Raw genomic sequence first — 18990 nt, 5'->3', positions numbered from 1 at the left:
GGATATAGACTGCTATATGCAGAAGATATTATATGCAAACCTAAAGGTAACCACAAATCAAAAACCAGTAATAGATAAGCAAAAAATAAAGAAAAAGGAATCCAAGTATATCACTAAATAAAACTAGCAATTCATGAGGGAAGAGAGCATGAGAAGAAAAGAACAGAGAAGAACTACAAAAACAATCATAAAACAAATAACAAAATGACAATAAATTCTCACCTAGCAATAATCACTTTGAACATAAATGGACTAAATGTTCCAATTAAAAGACATAGGATAACAGAGTAGATTAAAAAAGCAAAACTCATCTATATGCAAGAGATACTTTTTAGACTTAAAGACACATGCAGATTTAAAGAGAAGGGATGGAAAAATATTTATCATGCAAATGAAAGTGAAAAGAAAGCTGATAGCAATACTTATATTGGGCAAAATAGATCTTAAAACAGACTGTAGCAAGGGTCAAAGATGGAAATTATATAATAGTAAGCAGAACAATTCTACAAGAAGATACCACAACTGTACATATTTATACACCCAACATGGGTGCATCCAAGTATATGAAGCACAAAATAGAGGGGACTTTAGTACCCCACTTACATCAATGGATAGGTCATCCAAATAGAAAATCAACAAAGAGACAGTGGCTTTGAATGACACATTGGACCAGATGGATCTAACAGATATTTTCAGAACATTCCATCCTAAAACAGAATACACATCCTTTTCAAGTGCACATGAAACGTTCTCCAAAACAGATTAGGCCCAAAACAAAGCTCAACAAATTAAAAAAATTCAAAAAGTCATACCCTACATCTTTTCCAAACACAGCACTATGAAACTAGAAATCAACCACAAGAAAAAATCTGGGAAGAACATAAATACATGGAGGTTTAACAATATGCTACTAAACAATGAATGGGCCAACAAAGAAATCAAGGAAGAAATTAAAAATTACATGGATGCAGGGCACAAGGCCAAGACCCCAGGAATGTCCTGGGCCCCACTAGCTGAGATGTGTGCTCTGCTCCTCCAGACTCAGCTGGTGTCTCCCTGGCCTAAGGATTGCCATGTTCTGAAATGGCCGAGCAGTCAGACCAGACTATGAAGTACCACACCCTGCAAGAGATCCAGAAGCACAACCACAGCAGGAGCTCCTGGTTGATTCTGCACCACAAGGTATACAATTTGACCAAATTTTTGGAGGAGCATCTTGGTGGGGGAGAAGTATCAAGGGAATAAACTGGAGGGGATGTGACTGAAAATTTTGAGGATATGGGACACTCTACAGATGGTCGAGAATTGTCCAAAACATAAATCACTCAGGAACTTCATCCAGATGACAGAGCAGATAACTAAGCCTTCAGAAACTGTCATTACTACTGTTGATTCTAATTCCAGCTGGTGGACCAGCTGGGTGATCCCAGCCATCTCAGTACAGGTGGTAGCCCTGATGTATCACCTCTACACAAAGGAAGACTAAACACATCTCAGAAGCCAATGAAAGAAAAAACTGCTTTGGAGCAGGGAGAAAGAAGCCAATGTTAATGCTTCAACTGACAGAAACCTTCACCTGAAAAATAATTTCAACACACCTGTTTCCCTTTTCTCCTACTTCAAACCAAACCAAAAAGAGCTCTTCTGTTCTTTCTACTCCTGAACTCTTAGAATGTGCCTTTTGTTCATCAACTTTTTTTTAATGTTCCATCACTATATAATTTATTTATTGTAGGCATAATCTCTTAAAAATGTATCTGGCTTTTAAAATTTGAAAAAGAAAAAGGAGGGGGGGCACCTGGGTGGCTCAGTGGGTTAAAGCCTCTGCCTTTGGCTCATGTCATGATCCTAGGGTCCTGGGATCAAGCCCCGCATCGGGCTCTCTGCTCAGCCAGGAGCCTGCTTGCCTCTCTCTCTCTCTGCCTGCCTCTCTGCCTACTTGTGATCTCTGTATGTCAAATAAAAAAATAAAATCTTCTAAAATATAAAAAAATAAAAAAAAAACACATGGAGGCAAATGAAAATGAAAACACAATGGTCCAAAATCTTTGGGATGCAGCAAAACTGTTCTAAGAGGGAATTTTATAAATATAAAGGCCTACTTCAACAAGCAAGAAAAATCTCAAATAAATAACCTAACTTTACATCCACAAGAGCTAGAAAAAGAATGACAAACAAAACCCAAAACCAGTAGTAGGAAAGAAATAATAAAGATTAGAGCAGAAATAAAATAGAAACTAAAGAAACAATGGAACCGGTCAATGAAACAAGGAGCTGGTTCTTTGAAAAGATCAATAGAATTGATAAACCTTTAGCCAGACTCATTGAAAAAAAAAATAATGGAGAGAGAACTTAAATAAAAATATCAGAAATGAAAGAGGAGAAATAAGACCCAACACCACAGAAACACGAACAATTATAATAGAATACTATGAGCAATTATATGCCAACAACTTAGACAATCTACAAGAAATGGATAAATTCCTAGAAACATTTAACCCCCCAAAACTGAACCAAGAAGCAATAGAAAATTTGAACAGATTAATTAGCAGCAATGAAATTGAGTCAGTAATCAAAAACTCCCAACAAACAAAAGTCCAGGGCACATAGCTTCACAAGTGAATTCTACCAAACATTTAAAGAGGAATTAATATCAGTTCTTCTCAAACTATTCCAATAATAGAAGAGGAGGTAAACTTTCAAATTAATTCTGTGAGTCCTACATTACTGCTAAGAAAACCAGACAAAGACACTACAAAAAAGAGAACTACAGGCCAATATCTCTGATGAACACAGATGCAAAATCCTCAACCACAACCAAATATTAGCAAACTGAATCCAGCAATACATAAAAAGGTTATTCACCATGATCAAGTGGAATTTATTCTGGGAATTCAAGCATGGTTCAATACTTGTAAGTCAATCAATGTGATACTTCACATCAATAAGAGAAAGGATTAAAAAACCATATGATCATTTCAATAGATGCAGAAAAAACACTTGACAAAATACAACATCCATTCATGATAAAAACCCTCAACAAAGTAGCTTTAGAGGGAACATATCTCAACATAACAAATGCCATATATGAAAAATTATATTAAAATTATACTCAGTGGTGAAAAACTGGGGGCTTTTCCCCTAAGATCAAGAATAACACAAGGATGCCACTCTCATCATTTTTATTCAACATTGTATTGGAAGCCCTAGCCACAGCAATCAGATAAGAAAAAGAAAGAAAAGTGGCACCTGGGTGGCCCAGTCGGTTAAGGGTCCAACTCTTGATTTCAGCTCAGATTATGATCTTGGGGTCCTGAGATCAAACCCCACATTGGACTCAGTGCTCAGCAGGGAGTCCATTTGGGTTTCTCTCTCCCTATCCCTCTCCCCCACCACTCTCACTCACTTGTGCTCTCTGTCTCTAAAATAAATAAACAAATCTAAGAAAGAAAGAAGGAAAGGGAATCAAAATTGGTAAGGAAGATATAAAATTGTCACTATTTACAGATGGCATGATACTATCTATGTAAAGAAAACTCTAAAGATGCCACCAAAAAACTACTAGATGCAGAAGTCAATATACAGAAATCTGTTGCATTTCTATACACTAATAATAAAGCAGAAGCGAAATTAAGAGAACAATCCCATTTAATATTGCACCAAAAATAATAAAATACTTAGGAATAAACTTAACCAAGGAGGTGAAAGCTTGTATTCTGAAAACTAAAAAACATTGTTGAAAGAAATTGAAGATGATACAAACAAATGGAAAGATAGTCCATGCTTATGGATTGAGAGAAAAAAATTATTAAAATGTCCATACTACACAAAACAGTTGATGGATTTAATGCAATCCCTATCAAAATACCAACAGCATTTTTCACAGAAGTAGAATGAATAATCATAAAATTTGTATGGAACCATAAAAGATCCTGAATAGCCAAAGTAATCTTGAAAAGAACAAAATTGGAGGTATCACAATCCCAGATACAGTATAAAGATGTACTATAAAGATATAGATAGTATGTAGATACAGTATAATATAAAGATATAGTATAAAGCTGTAGTAATCAAAAGAGTATGGTACTGGTACAAGAATAGACAAATCAGTGGAATAGAATAGACAACCCAGAAATAAATCCACGATTTTATGTTTATTCAATCTTAAACAAAGGAGGCAAGAGTATGCAATGGGAAAAAGACAGTCTCTTCAACTAATGGTATTGGGAAAATTGGACAGCTACATGTGAAAGAATGAAACAAGACCACTTTCTCACACAATGCAAAAAATAAACTCAAATGGATTAAAGACCTAAATGTGAGACCTGAAACCATCAAAATCCTAGAAGAAAGCATAGGGCATAGGCAGTAAGCAATTTCTCTGATATCAACTGTAGCAACATTTTTCTAGATATGTCTCCTGAGTCAAGGGAAACAAAAGCAAAACTAAACTATTGGGATTACATCAAAATAAAAAGTTTCTGCACAGCAAAGGAACAATCAACTAAACTGAAAGAAAACCTACCAAATGGGAGAAGATATTTACCCAGGACATACCCAATAAAGGGTTAGTACCAAAAGAGTCAGTTCTTGTATATAAAGAATGTATACAAATCAATACACACACAAATTATCCAATTAAAAACTGGGCAGAAGACATGAACATACACATTCCCTCAAAGAAGACATACAGATAGCCAAAAGACACATGCAAAGATGGTCAACATCATCATCATCATTGGGGAAATGTAAATCAAAACTATAAGGAGAGGGGTTCCTTTCTGGCTCATTCAGAAGAACATGTGACTTTTGACCTTGGGGTTGTGAGTTCGAGCCCCACATTGGGAGGTAGAGATTATTTAAATAAATAAATATGTTTAAAAATCTACCATGAGATATCTCACACCCATCAGAATGGCCAAGATGAAAAACACGAGAAACAAGTATTGGCAAGAAGGTGGAGAAAAAGGAACCCTCGTGCACTATTGGTGGGAATGCAAATTGGTACAGTTGTGATGCAAAACAGTAGAGAGGTTTCTCAAAAAATTAAAAATAGAATTACCATATGATCTAGTAATTCCACTCCTAGGTATTTACACAAAGAATACAAAAACATTAATTCAAAAAGATATATGCATTCTTATATTTTTATATTATATTATATATAATTAAATAATACATTTATTGCAGCATTATTTACAATAGCCAAATTATAGAAGCAGTCCAAGTGTTCATAGATTAATGGATAAGAAGTAGTATATATATATAATATACATATTATATATATATACACACACAATAATACTACTCAGCCATAAAAAAGAATAAAAATCTCACCACTTGCATACCATATGATTTCACTCGTATGTGGAATTTAGGAAATTAAACAAATGAACAAAGGAAAAAAAGAGACAAAGCAAGAAACAGACTCTTCGCTACAGAGAACAAACTGGTGGTTACCAGAGGGGAGGTGGCAGTGGAGGAATGGGTGAAATAGGTGATGGGGATTAAAGGTACCCTTATAGGGGTGCCTGGGTGGCTCAGTGGGTTAAGCCTCTGCCTTCGGCTCAGGTCATGATCTCAGGGTCCTGGGATCGAGGCCTGCATCGGGCTCTCTGCTCAGCAGGGAGTCTGCTTCCCCCTCCCCCTCTGCCTGCCTCTCTGCCTACTTGTGATCTCTTCCTCTCGGTCAAATAAATAAACAAAATCTTAAAAAAAAAATTATTTAAAAAAATTAATAAAAAAAATTTTTTAAAGGTACACTTACAATGATAAGTCCTGAGTAATGTATAGAAGTATTGAATCACTATATTGTACACCTGAAACTAATATAACACTGTATGTTAACTACACTGAAATTAAAATAAAAACAACTAAGCAGAAAGTAAAGTTATACTACTAAGAAGGTTAAAGAATGCAGGGATGCTGGGTGGCTCAGTCAATTAAGCATCTGATTTGATTTCGGCTCAGGTCATGATCTCAGGGTTGTGAGATCGAGCCGTGAGTTGGGCTCCATGCTGGGCATGGAGCCTGCTTGGGATTCTCTCTCTCTTTCCCTCTGCTCATCACAACCTCCCTCCCTCCCCTTTCTCTCGCTCTTTAAAAAAAAAAAAAAAAAAGAAAGAAAGAATGTAAATAAATAAAACTCTGGAGAACTCTGGACAAATAATCAAATGGTTCCTCTAAGAAAACATGGGATTTTCCTCCTCAAGAAACAGTTCTGGTGCCTCAAGTTCAAAACAATAAATCCAAGAAGAAAAAAAAAAAAAAGCTTTGTCTAAACTAGCTTCCCATCTTCTGAGACCTAAAGATAACACAGGAACAAAGGCAGAACAATAAAGAGAACGGAAGCAGATGAGAGATTAAAGCCAATATGTGGAAAATGGAAAGAGGCTAAAAACCTGTGGTTAGATAATAGAGAACAGACAGTCTAGAATACACAGGAAGGACACTCAGTGTAGGAGAAGGTCAGTCTCCTGGCAGAAATCCTCAGAAGCTCGAGAGTTGCCAGGTGCATCAGAGAGCAGGAGTCAGAGGGGAGGCCAAAACAGAGGGATTCGTGAAATTGTGTCTAATACATGACTGCACCACACACCAACCAACACTCCCCATCCTCCTCTCCCATTTCAATACATGGAATACCAACTAGCATTGGACTCCTGCTCCCCCTGGCCTCCCCTGCAAAAGGTTTTTGTCATAAAAAAGCTGAACAAACTGAGGAGAATCAGGAATGCTCAGGCTGGATGCCAGTGCCCCAAGTAAAGCTCTCTCTAGTCTTGCATTTTGGAGTGCCAAATCTCCCCCCCTAAAAATCTAAAAGGCTCCAAAATTCTTATGCTAAAATGAAGAAAAACAGTGGTTAAATCTATTTATAGAAGCAGTAACTGGCTGGCCACTAAGAACTTATGCTCCTCATTCTTCAGGAGGATATATTTCTGGGAAATGGGTGCATAGCCAGGGACCTCATCTTCCAGTCTCTCTTGCACCCAGGTGTGGTCATTTAACTAGTAGAATGTGAGCAGAAGGGAAGTGTGTCACTTCCAGCCAGGGTTTTTGAGAAAGTAGGTGTGACTTTTCACTTTCTTGTTTATTCTTCTGGCAGCTGGAAGCAGAGGCCACTTAGGCTCAAGGAGAATATTAGGGGAAACTATTCTGGCCCTCTGAATCATCACATGCAAGAAAGCCCATCTGCCTATCAGGGGCATTTGCATTGTACTATGACCCAGATGAGAAACAAATCTATTGTGTAAAGCCATTGCAATTTGGAGGTTTATCTGGGTAACTGGCATTCCCATAATCAGTGATCCCTCCCATGTACACAGAGCCATCCCACAGGAAGACAGATCTATATATACAATAGTAAGAAACTCCTAAAAGCTATCAACAAGAGTCCCATTCTTAAACATGATGAGCAACTCAAGATCTCAAGTGAGAAAACAAGCAGCGTTAAGAGGAAGACGGAGATCAACAGGACATGCACTAATTTTAGGGAAAGAGTAGAGATTATTAGAAGAGAAAAATTAGCTTTAAAATTTTTAAATTAGCATTATCAGAGAAATTTGAAAAGATATTGCTTCCACAAAGTCCAAACTGGATGCTCCCACATCTCATCCTAACCTTCCCAACACATACCAAAATAAAAATCCAAAAGAAGACTTCTTAGAAGTTAAAATGTTTAATTGCTGAAAATTTTAAAAATCAGTGGAAGAGTTAAAAAAACAAAGTCTAGAACCACTCCTAAGACATAAAGCAAAAGATAAAATGAGAGAAAACTGAAGAGAAAAGATAAATCCCAAAGATGCAATACCCAGCAAATATAAGTTCCAAAAGATAAAACCGGGAAGAAAAAAATAGCCTTTAAAACATATTTATGTTTATATATATTTATATACTATATATAATGTTGTTATTATTTTGTTTTATTTTTTCCTAGAAGCAATGAGTGATTAATTCTCATACAGTAAATTAAAGGAGATTTTCAGTCACTAAATGAATGAGTAATGTAAAGATGGTACACCAATATACTCAGAAAAATCTCAGTTAAGCTGAGTAGCTTGGATTTGTACCCAAATGGTAGAAAAAGATATACAAGTGGAAAAGTTACATAAATTCAGTTAATTCTAATATATGGTTTATGGGAAACCCTGATAGTATTTTCAAAATGACTTACAGATTTAATTTTAATAAGACATAGTGGAGAGGAAATGGTTTAAAAAGATGTCATCAACATCTTATTTAACTAAGCATTGCCCTTCATTTTAAAGGAAATGATACAATTTCAAATCAGAACTTCCTTCTTAAGAAGTGGTATGAGGACATAACATTGATTCAACATGCAATTTTCAGCAAAAATAAAATTTACACAACTCACTGGGAAACAAAATGCCTGTGGAATTTATCATGTTAGTCAATATAATTCTTCCTGTGTCACAAATGTTATAGTGAAGAACAAAACAACATAGTGAAAAGTTAAATAAACCTGTCAAGTTTATAGTTACCTTGATTTTTTAAAATTCATAAATAAAACTTTCCAAACAAATTCATTCACTAATCATGATCACACTAGATTTCATTCTAATTAATCAAAAATACTTAAAATTTACATACCAAGAGTCTTCCACATAGTGAATTCTACTTTGTTAAGGAAAAAAAAAAGAAAGCAAGTAGTTCTTAAATGTTTTTAGCTCTCCATAATATATGTCATCTAAAATTAAAGTTTTCCACATATATGTGAAAACTTCCATAAAGTTTGACATATGTATATGTCATTCCTTAACTCTGGAGGAAGTATATATATATGTGTGTGTATATATACATACACACACATATATATATACACATACACACACACATATATATATATATTTATACACATACACAGGAAGATATGTACATATACAGGAGGATATATATATATCTCCTATATACATATGCAGGAGGCTATAGATATCTTCCAGAGGACGCATACATATACTGAAGGATATATATATATATGTATGTATATCCTCCAGAGTTAAGGAATGACATAAGTATTCCTAGTAAAGGAGATAAATGAGTGTCAAGCAAAATGAATTTAAAAAAAAATCATCTAGACATAACATCACAATTTTAAAACCCCAAATATTAAGAGATTTTTTAGTTAAATTTTTTAATTGTGGTAAGAACACATAACATGAGATCTACTTTTTTAACAAATTTTTTTTAAAGATTTTATTTAGTTATCAACAGAAAGAGACATAGTAAGAGAGGGAACACAAGCAGGGGGAGTGGGAGACGGAGAAGCATACTGTTTGCTGAGCAGGGAGCCCGACGTGGGGCTCAATCCCAGGACCCTGGGATCATGACCTGAGGCGAAGGCAGGTGCTTAATGACTGAGCCACCCAGGTGCCCTTCTAGCAAATTTTTGGGTTTTTTTCTTAGCAAATTTTTAAATGTATAATAGACTATAGTCTTGTTAACTATAGGCACAATGTTCAGCAGATCTCTAGAATTTATTCTCTAGAATTTATTCATCTTGCATAATTGGAACTTTATACCCAATACTCAGTTCCCAACTTTTCCCTCCTTCCAGCCTCTGGTAACCACCATTCTCCCCGCTTCTATGAATCTGACTACTTTAGATACCATGCAGTGTCTGACCTTCTGTGACTGGCTTACTTCCGTTAGCATAATGTCCTCAACATTCACCCATGTTGTCACATGTGTCAGATTTCCTTCTTTCTTATGGTTGAATAATGTTCCATTGTCCTTTTTTTTTTTTTTTAATTTTTTTTAATCCATTCATCCGTCAGTGGACGTTTAGGTTGTTTCCACATCTTGGCTATTGTGGATGATGCTGCAGTGAATATGAGAAGAGAAAATCTTTTAAAGCCTTTAGAGAAGAAGAGCAAAAAAGGCCACTTATTGAGGAACAACAGTAAACTACTATCAAACTGCTTGTCAATAATTCTCGTACCAGAAGATAGTGGAACCAAACCTTCACAATTCTGAGGACAATAAAATGTTTGAATACAGAATTCTGTGCTCTGCTAAACTATAAACCAACATGAAGGCATACTAAAAACATGTTCAGATTTACAAGTACTCAGAAATTTCATCTCCCATCTGTGTTTTCTGATGAAAATTTGTTGTTTTTCTAAAAATTGTTTGTTTTTTTGTTTGTTTGTTTCAGAAAGAGAAACCAGGAGTGAAGCAAGCAAACAAGAGAGCAGGAGTGGGGGGCAGGGAGGGGCAGAGGGAGAGGGAGAAGCAGGCTCTCCACTGAGCAGGAAGCCCAATAAAGAACTCGATCCCAGGACCTCAGGATCATGACCTGAGCTGAAGCAGATGCTTAATTGACTGAGCCACCCAGATGCCCCCAAAATTTGTCTAATATATTCTAAAGACATGAGGTGGAAACAAACAAAGAGGAGGTATGGAACATAAAAAAGCTGAAACTAACCCGGGTGCCTAATGCAAAATAATTCCAGGGTGAGGCTGTGCATAGTGTTTACAATCTAAATCAGAAGAGAAGTCAGTGGGCCTCAAGTGCAATTTGAGTGCAATTTTCTTCAAGAAGAAAAATGAAATGTAGTCTGTGCAAAAGATATAATGATTATGGAAATGGATAGTATCAGTAATATGATAAAGAAAATGTGTATTTTTTTTTCAACAAGATACAAGAAAAGACAATTGGAAATTCCAGGTTACCCTGGAAATAATAAAAATCTTTTTCAAACACTTCATTTATTTAATTGACAGAGACAGAGCACAAGCAGGGGGAGCAGTAGAGGGAGAGGAAGAAGCAGGCTCCCCACTGAACAGGGAGCCTAATGTGGGACTCAATCCCAGGACCCTGGGATCCCGACCTGAGTCGAAGGCAGACGCTTAACTGACTGAGCCACCAGGCATCCCGAAAATTACATTTTTAAAAATTCATGATAGGAGCACCTGGCTGGCTCAGTCAGTTAAGCATCTCACTCTTGATTTCAGCCCTGAGCTCTACATCCAGCTCTGTGCTAGGCATGGAGTCTGCTTAAAATACTCTCTCCCTCTCCCAATGCCCCTTACTCCTGTCCGCTACTGGCACTTGCAAACTCATGATCTCTCTTTCCCTTTCCCCTCTCTCTAAAAAAAAAAAAAAAAAAAAAAAAAAAAAAAAAGATTAAAAAAAGGAAGACAGCTGATACACCTGGCTGGTTCAGTCTGTTAAGCGTCTGCCTTTGGCCCAGATCATGATCCCAAAGTCCTGGGATTCAGTCCTGCATCAATCTCCTTGATCAGCAGGGAGCCTGCTTCTCCCTCTCCCTCTGCCTGCCCTTCCCCCTGCTTGTGCTCTCTCTCTGACAAATGAATAAATAAAATCTTAAAAAAAAAAAAAAGGCAGAAGACCGCTAAAATGTGGCACAATTTTAATCAATTTCCGAAATTATAAAATTTTTTTAATGTGGACACTAAAACATTCTTCTTCAAGGAGTCCAGAGGTCATGACCTTGGACCTACTTCTGTTTAAATGTAATTTTTGCACATTATTTGGCTATGCAACGAACAATAATTAAGAAGGAAAGTGTTGATTGTTAACTTTCAGGATTGACCTATAAACGACACATGAAAGACAGGTTACAATAAAGAATGAACTTGGCATTAGGGGCGCCTGGGTGGCTCAGTGGGTTAAAGCCTCTGCCTTCAGCTCAGGTCATGATCCCAGGGTCCTGGGATCGAGCCCTGCATTGGGTGCTCTGCTCGGCAGGGAGCCTGCTTGCTCCTCTCTCGGCCTGCTTCTCTGCTTACTTGTGATCTCTGTCTGTCAAATAAATAAATAAAATCTTTTAAAAAAAGAATGAACTTGGCATTAATTAACCTTGAAAACGTAAAAACAAAAGTAAGAATGACAATGTGGTAGGTAGAAGGGTAGAAAGTGGAAGAAAGGGGAGAAGAGCTGATATTCTCATCAAAGTATATCCAGCATGTGACTACTTCTCACCAACTCCACAAGCACTCATTGCGGCAATAACCTCCCAATCCATCCCCTGCTTCCACCAATGCCTTCCTATACTTATCTCAACACGGAAGCTAAACCAATCCTTCTTTCTTTCTTTCTTTCTTTTTTTTTTTAAAGGTTTTACTTGCTTACTTATTAGAGAGAGAGAATGCGAGAGAGAGCAGGGGGAAGAGCAGAGGATGGACAAGACCTCTGAGCTGAGAGTGGAGCCAGAAGCAGGACTCAGTCCTCCAACTCTGGGATCACAACCTGAGTTAAAATCAAGAGTTGGATGCTTCCCAGACTGAGCCACCCAGGCACCACCCTTGGAAGGTAAAAAAAATCCCTCTAAATGCAAGTGAGACTATATTATTCTCTGCTCAAAACCTTTCAGTGGCTTCCCATGGCACCCAGAGTAAAATTGAAAAGTCCTTATATTGGTCCCTATACCACCTATGTCATGTCACCCTCTGTTAGCTCTCTGAGCTCGTCATCCACCACAGGGCCCTTTGCTCACTCCATTCTAGCCATACCAGCCTCCTTGCCAATCCGTGAATGTGCCAGGCATGCTCTTGCTTTGAGGCCTTTGCTCTTTCTTCTGCCTGAACTCTTTTCCCTAAGATATTCAAGATATTCACGTAGGTAACTCCCTCCCTGCCTTCACTTCTCATTAAGGCCAAACCTGACCACGCAGTTTAAAGTTGTTACTCCCACCTCCCTGACTCCTGATTCCTCTTAACCTTATTCTACTTTTTTTTCCCCATTAAACATGTCAATGTCTACTATATAATTTATGTGTCTCAACATCCCTTCCCCCAATAGAATGTACAGACCAGTGAGGCTGGGATCTTTGTTTTGATCCTTGAGCACTTAGAATAGTGCCTACTATCATAGCAGGTACTCAAAAAATAATCATTAAATGACTAAATATAGCTTAAGAATCAAGAGATATTATGTAAGGCTGTTGAGACAAAACCTAGAGGTTTGAGTATATTATTTAAAAATATAAAAGAAACCAAAAATAAAACTATAATATCTATCGAAATTCAAGAAAGGACAGTTAGATCCTTGTTTTTATTACAGGCAGCAAATATTTGTTTTTTTGTTTATAATTGGGAAGTCAAGAAATGGCAGCAACAACATAGAGTTGTAAGTTGAGTAGTAATTTCATGGACTAGTCAAAAGAAAAGGTTATTAAAAGTAGGTGATACCTCCATGTGTGTATATATGTTTGTTATAAGCATAGAAACAAAGGCTTGAAGGATACAGGCCAGATTTACTTGCAGTTATAACTTCTTAGGAGATAGTTTAAAGGAATAAAATGGTAAAAATCAATAATTATTAAAAATAATTTTAATATTTTTACTAAATAAAGGAAGGTTATTTGCCTCTGGGAAGGAAGACTGAGAAGTAGGGACAGAGAGCTGTTGTTTTTCAGTGTAAATTCCTCAGCTCTGTTTTATTTTTGTCATGTACATGTATGATTTTGATAAAAAATTGGAGGGAAATAAATTTTCCATGGTAGTTTTCGTTTAGCGTGGAAATAAATATCCAATAGGTTCCCAAAGCACTATCTCATTAAAACCAAATATTGCTGACCTTGGTAATTTTCAGAGCAGGTGCTTCCAGCTGATCATAATGGCTATAAAAGGTAAAATGGGGTCACCTGGGTGGCTCAGTCTGTTAAGTGGTTGGTTTCAGTTCTTGGTTTGGGCTCAGGTCAGGATTTCACTGTTGTAGAGCCCCCTGCCCTGCTCTACACTCAGCATGAAGTCTGCTTCAGATTCTTGCTCTCTCTCACTCTCTCTCAAATAAATAAATTTTTTTAAAAAATAAAATGAGATGAAATAACATTAAACATTTGGTTTTGAGCACTTTCACTTCCTATATACCTGTATGGATTTCAGAGTGTCACTCTATTATGCAAAAGTCTCTATTTGAAAGCAAAGGCCTCATCTGGTATCAACCTGCTAGAGAATTAGGCTAGTATTTTAGCATTTGACTTCATTTTTTCCTTTTTAGATCATGTGAGTTGGCTTTGCTTCTTTATGTTTGCCAAAAGCGAAAGTAAAATGCCAAACCCAACATCTGTCATTAAATAAGAGATTTAGTACTTTTACCTGAAAGAATATTTGTTACAACAGGACTACTGTAATCATTAAACCAAAATGATGCCCAGACCTGGTCGATGGTGTAACCTTAGACATCAAGGGCTCAGGGAACAACCTGCTTCTTCTCACTCTCACAGGGCCCTGGAGGACACAGAATCTTCTTCTGCAGTGCTGTCAAGAACTGGGAGGAATGTTCTGATAATGAGGGGTTATGCTTATCTACAAAAGGTTCTACAAAACACAAAGCCTGGGATAAAAGTCCTTAGCCACTTACTCATTGGTTAGCCCTGACATCTGATAGCAATGTTCTTCCAGTTCCTGGCAAGGCAGGAGAAGTTGATAAAGACACTATCAGCAAGACCTCAGGCAGAAGAGAAATTCTGGTTCTCAACACTGATCTTGTCGCCACAGGGCAGAGAAGAACACAGTATCAGTTAATACCAAAGAACAAAAGTTTCCTTTATCTCCACAGTGTATCTCTAGGATGGGAAAGCCATTACCTTGCTTATAAAGATCAACTTACCTACAGCAAAGGTAAGGTGACAAACCATTCAAGTCACTTAAACCAGTAAGTGCTAAAATTTTATCTGTGCATTTGTGTGTGAGCTTTTGAAAAAAAAAATCAAAAACTATATTGCATCCCCCATTGGATAAGTTTATTATGTAATTTATTGAGTTTATCAAACATAGAATAATTAAATTTTGGAGGACAGCTATCAAAGATAACAATGCTAGTTTTAGAATTGTTAATATTATGCCATTTTTTCTGACAACATTTATTTTACAAAGATTGATTGCCCATTGAGGTCATTCTTGGTTCTTGGAAGAAAAACTGTATTATCACACAATTACCTACCCACCCTGCCCCATTTTCTAAAATGGTGGGACAAGGGTCAGAAGGTGATTTTGTTTTAGAGCATTTTCAATTTCGGAAAAACTACTGTGGTGCCCAAATCTTTCAATGCTATTAAAATGCAAACTTTAAAAGCATCAGCAACCAGGAATCTTAATGAAGACTGTATGCAATACCTGTCCTTTTCAATCTCAATAATCTCAATTCCATGCAAATGTTCAAGCTAGAAACCTGGGAGTAATTCTTGTCTCTCCCTCTACCTTATTCTCCATATGCAATCATCCCCTACACATTCTTATTGACTATAATTTTAAAATATATCATGGGGCACCTGAGTGGCTCAGTTGGTCACGGATCTGCCTTCAGGGTCCTGGGGTCAAGCTCAGAGTCGGGCTCCCTGCTCAGGGGGGAGTTTGTTCCTCCCTCTCCTTCTGCACCTTCCCCAGCTTGTGCTCTCTTTCTCCCTCTCTCTCTAATAAATAAATAAAATCCTTAAAAAAATAAAATATACCATAAACTTTTCATGTCTCTGATATCTGTCATTTGGGCTGCAACAACAATAATTCTTAAAGTAAAAAAAAAAAATACATCATGATACTTACTTCAGGTCAAGCAGTCCTCAAAACACTTAAATGTTTGTTCATTTATTCCTCTCAGCAACACCGTAAGGTGTTCCGGTACCTCAACACTCAAAGATGGGGAAAATGATGCACAGAGGAGTTCCGTGACTTACCTGAAGTCACACAACTAAGGAGGTGGAGAAGCCAGAAATCACCTCCTAACTCACCTGCATTCACACCTGTCAGCCTATAGTCTGATAGCCGCTCAGCAGCTAGTGTGATTATTTAAAACAAGTAACCTTTACGCAGGACCAGAAACTCTCGTAAGGTGAGAACAGAAAACAGCTTTCTTCTTTTCTTCCCAAAAGCTTGATCAAATCAGCTCGGCAGAAAGGTTCCTTCCTAATGCCTAGGGAAAGTCCCTTGACTATTCTGGTATGTTCAGTTAATCAAAATTCTTCTTATTAGTCACAAAGTAGTCTCAGTTCAGTAATAAAAATGCCCAGTCTGGTGTCTTAGTTAAAACTCTGAATTTTGTTGCCCTTAATGCTTCCTCCTACTACCCACCCAAACTGCTCGGACTGGAGGCCTTTGCAGCAAGGATCAGCAAACCTTCATTCTCTCTGCTGGCCTTTGGTCAGTCAGGGGTGGAGGGGACAGAGAAGGGAGAGATAAGAGGTAGGTCTTTGACAGGCACAATTGTAATCTAGCTCTGGTATACTCTGGCTGTGGCAGGTGTTTAAAGTTGACTCCTGGGGCACCTGGGTGGCTCAGTGGGTTAAAGCCTTTGCCTTCAGCTCGGGTCATGATCCCAGGGTCCTGGGATCGAGCCCCGTATTGGGCTCTCTGCTCAGTGGGGAGCCTGCTTCCTCCTCTCTCTCTCTCTCTCTCTCTGCCTGCCTCTCCGCCTGCTTGTGATCTCTCTGTCACATAAATTAAAAAAAATCTTAAAAAAAAAAAAGTTGACTCCTGCTCTCAGGGTTGGTTTTATGAGCACCTTGGATATCCTGCTGTGAATTCCCCTGACTATAGCAAAGTAGGCAAAACCTGTACCTGAACTGGACACTTATGCAGGAAGCCCAGTCTCAGCCTCACCTTCAGCCTCTGATGGGTCACCTGTAGCCTCTTTCGGTTAAGGTAGTCTGGTTTAGGCAGAAGGCCTCTAGGACGTGATCCCGTTTTAAGTAACCCAACACATATTCCCACCAAGGATTTCATACCTTTAAGATGCCAATGAAGAGATTATAGTTACTTTCCAAATGCAGTTTTTTATTCTGATGCCAGTAAACTATTTTCCAAGTATTTCTGTGTTCCATGGAATCAGGGGCTACAAGTCAAACTCTCCCATCTTGTCCACTTAAAGTCTTCCTCAGTAAGCCTGAGGTGAAGTAAAACACTTGTCCCACTGGTTTCCTAAGGGTGTTGGGAAGACTCACAATGCACTGAAAAATTTTTCTATGGGAAGCTTTTAAATCTAACTAACTTCTCAACCCCTTAAGTTCTATCCCCCTAAGCTAGGCAGGGGAGTAAGGACCCACAGAACTGGTTTTTAGCCCTTTCTCTGTAATTCTGCCATGAATGATCAGACTCTACATTTCACTTTGCAATGTGGGGGTCCTTGAAAGTCAGCAGAATCAGTTAGTCAGCAAGAGTCCTGGTTTAACATCCTGTTAGAAACACTAAAATATCATGTATTTCCATTGTTATTAAGATTAAATGCTAACTCTTGAATATGTTCTATGGTATGCTGCATGTTCTTTCTTCTACCACTCTTTGTCTTCTCATTTTGCAGCTCTCAGTCTAAATCTTATCTCATTATTACAAAGGACTTTCCTGAAATTGCTCCCCACCTTGACTCCATTATTCTCACTCATCCATCTTGTTTTATTTTATAGCATTTTTCATAAGTTATATAATTGCGTGTTTGCTAGTTTGGTCATATGGCTAGAGACTGCTTAACTATTTACCAAAGCATTCCCATTTTCCTCCTAGGTATACAACTGGACTACCTTTCCCAGCCTCCCTTGCAGTTAGGTGCCACCCCATTAGTTCTAGCTAATGGCATATAGGCAGAAAATGGAATATAGGCAGACCACTTCCATAAAGCCTTCCAAGTTTGACTCAATTACAGTTGTGGACCTCATTTAGGAAACCCTGGTATAAGGGGACTCTACCACTTACTGATTGTATGAACTTGAGAGTTGCATATCTCCATCTGTAAAACAAAAGAATAATATCTACCTTGGAATGGTGAGATTTGAACAAATGAATACATGAAGGTGCTTAGACTAGAACAATGCCTACTACATAGTAAATGCTCAATGTGTGTTGATATCATTACTGTTATTATAGAATAGTAATACCAGCAAATATATGGAATAACAGAAATACAGATTTGCACAGTTTAAATTGATATGGTAGAAGAAACATTTTTCACTAATAAAGGAATTTAAAAATCATAACCAGTAAACATATGTTAGGATTAACAAAGTGGGGCTTGGCTACAGGAGAGGTAAGAAATAGTGGATAAATAGTGGATAAATAAAGAATTAAAGTCTGAGAAACCTCTGCCAATTAAAGATCAATCAGAGATTAAAGTAAAGGAATTCTGAAAATAAAGCATAGAATCCGTATTTCATTAACAACAAAAGAATCAACTTATACACATATTTTCAGTAACACATCTACAGTGTTAAGTCAAAGCACATCTGTATTCTTCAATAAAAAATGTCACTCTAATCAACAAGGACAGATAGGATACCTTTCCTCGTGCCCTTGCCTCTTCTGTACCACATAACCACAGTATCCCCATTTTACTAATAACTATCTGGGAGGCAGCAATATCCCTCTTGCTCTAGCCCCAGCTTATCACATTAGTACAAGGCCCCCACAAAGATTTCCACAAATGAACATGTGTGATTAACTAAAATACATGTTCAGAAATCAAGCCTGCACTTACTTTTTTTTTTATCATCACATTATTATTTTGCATTCTTTTGCTTCTTAGTAAAACCATCAGGATGAGATTATGCTACAATCTTCTTTGGCCAAACTGATTTGCCAAGCATGTAGCAGCCTTCTTGTTCCCACAAAGCAACCTCCCATCTTTTCTTAGCTAGGATTCTGAAGCATGCCAAACAGAGGAAATGATACTGGGTGTCTCAGAGTACCTTCAGTCTTGGCCTTCCTCTCCCTCAAACAACAATAACAAAAATAGCTTTTTATAAAGATAGCTCTTAAGATCCGAAGGAGAATTTAAAACGTGTGATGTTAAATATGGCATTAAAGGTATCAGAATAAATAGTAGGCCTTCTACATAGTCCTACTATAATTCTTTTTACATTGAAAATTAAAAATCACAGATATGGAGGAAGGTCATGCTTAGAACATTTTGTGTTATAAATGGACTCACTTTAACAGATCATCCCTAACTACCTAGTTAGTAAATACTCTAGTAAAACAATTATTAAACCCTAAAAAAAAAAAACCACTTTTTTTTCTTAACCA

The 18990-nt window shown here is 37.4% G+C and overlaps 1 pseudogene; it reads left to right on the top strand.

Moving 5' to 3' along the window:
- Positions 1-1083: 1083 nt before the first annotated feature.
- Positions 1084-1726, top strand: LOC125098680 (cytochrome b5-like; annotated as a pseudogene).
- Positions 1727-18990: the final 17264 nt, after the last annotated feature.

This window comes from Lutra lutra, chromosome 4, assembly GCF_902655055.1.
Source record: "Lutra lutra chromosome 4, mLutLut1.2, whole genome shotgun sequence".
Taxonomy (NCBI): Eukaryota; Metazoa; Chordata; class Mammalia; order Carnivora; family Mustelidae; genus Lutra; species Lutra lutra.
This window is presented reverse-complemented; position numbering and strand designations above follow the sequence as displayed.